General features: G+C 39.4%; 1 non-coding gene across 1 annotated transcript; it reads right to left on the bottom strand.

Annotated features, from left to right (window-relative positions):
* Positions 1-635: 635 nt before the first annotated feature.
* LOC145565893 (small nucleolar RNA R71) lies at positions 636-742 on the bottom strand. The gene has a single exon (XR_014095253.1). It is a non-coding gene; the product is annotated as a small nucleolar RNA R71 (small nucleolar RNA).
* Positions 743-2,026: the final 1,284 nt, after the last annotated feature.

Raw genomic sequence — 2,026 nt, 5'->3', positions numbered from 1 at the left:
TAGTCTAGATTATCCCCTTTTGTCTCAGAGAACGTTAGTTCTTTGAGGCAATTCTCATATTTGTCTTTTAGTTCTTTGTTTATGCCCAGGTGTTCCAGATCAGGTTATATTCCACGATCTTGAGATCGAATGCTCTTTCCATAGACAAAAGAATCTTTACAGACAAATCCTGGCGGGCTCCAAGGACAACCAATAATCGAAGAGACCCTTCAATTGATTCTAGTGATTCAGAAATCCCTTCAGATTCAGAATCAGCGATGACAGCACCTAAGAAGCTCAGCGATTATTCGCAGCCATCCTTGATAGATTTTCCACACCTTACTCCTACTCCGGCCCATGGAGTGCAATTTGAAATCAAACCCCAATTGATCACGATGATAGAGAGGAAGAAATTTAGTGGAGCTAAGGGTGAAGATCCTAATCTTCACATTGCAGATTTCTGCCAGTATTGCAACACCATTAGACAAGCTGGGGTCACGCAAGACCAAATCAGGGAGATTCTTTTTCCCTTTTCATTATGTGGAAAAGCTAAATTATGGTTTAATGGTTTGAATAGAACTGCACTTGGTATTACTGACTGGGAAACTCTCGCCTTGAATTTTTATAATAAATATTACCCTGTAGAGAGAACAACTTTACTAAGGAGTGCTATTCAAAACTTTTCCCAAGAGCCAGATGAAAATCTATATGAGGCTTGGGAAAGGTTCAAGGATCTACAGAGAGAATGCCCCCACCATAATCTGGCACAATGGCAGTTGATCCAAACCTTTTACAATGGACTTGGAAATTCATCTAGATCAATTATAGATTCTGCAGCTAGTGGGAGATTCATGAATCTTAATGTGGAAGATGCAGGTCAGGTTATCGAAGATATGGCAATACACAATTCCCAGTACGGGAATCCGAGAGGGTTTGCTAACAAAGGAAAACATAATGTCGATTCCGTATCCTTTTTGCAAGCTTAGTTAACATCTATTTGTCGTAAACTAGATAATCTTACTGTTGTTCCTAACTTTGTAGCTAATGTTTCTAATGTTGCTAACAATGAAGCTTTTTTTGAAAATTGTGGAATTGTAGGGTATTGGGAGCAAGATTGTAGGAGTTCCATAGAGCAAGTTAATGCCTTTCAAACCTATAAGCAAAATAACCCATACTCCAACTCTTATAATCCTGGCCTCCGAAACCACCCATATCTTTCCTACCAGAGTACCAATGTGCAAAACCCTCCACCTCCACAACAAACACAACAGCAACCCCCACCACAACAAAAATATTACCATCTTAATTCTGGCCAGAAAAACCAATCACAATCCTCCTCATCTTCTGACCCTGCTATGACAGAAGTTAGAGCAATGCTTTCAAGCATGCAAAAGCACATGGAGAGTAGGGATGCACAAATTGATTCAATTATAGCCCACAATAAAATCATGGATAATCAAATTGCGTAAATTTCATCTACCCTACAAACCCGTCACCAGGGAGCTCTACCATCGCAACCAATTCATCCCACAGATCATGCCAATGCAATCACTCTAAGCAGTGGTTCACATTATGATGGGCCTCCTATGCCTAAGGAAGATGGACCTGTTTCTGATCATGATTCCTTTGTACCAAATGCTAATCTTATTAACCCTGCAGGGCTACAAAAAGATACTAACTCTTCTAATGTTTCTTTGCACGGTAAATCTCAGGATAAGGGAGGAGATGTGCAGAGCCCAGTTATCAAACTACCATTCCCTAATAGACATTTGAAGAGTAAGTTTGATAAACAATTCGGTAAGTTTTTGGAGGTTGTGAAAAACTTGCAGGTAACAGTTCCTTTCACTGATTTAATCACTCAGGTTCTTGCATATGCTAAATTTATGAAAGATGTCTTGACTAGGAAAAGGGCCTTTGATGAGGTAGAAACTGTAGCTTTTACAGAGGAATGTAGTGCTTTATTGCAAAATAAATCCCCTCCTAAATTAAAGGATCCTGGTAGTTTTTCTATCCCTTGTCATACTGGTAATGTCTTCATTGATAAAGC

The sequence above is a fragment of the Chenopodium album genome, chromosome 10 (genome assembly GCF_948465745.1).
Source record: "Chenopodium album chromosome 10, dcCheAlbu1.1, whole genome shotgun sequence".
Taxonomy (NCBI): Eukaryota; Viridiplantae; Streptophyta; class Magnoliopsida; order Caryophyllales; family Amaranthaceae; genus Chenopodium; species Chenopodium album.
This window is presented reverse-complemented; position numbering and strand designations above follow the sequence as displayed.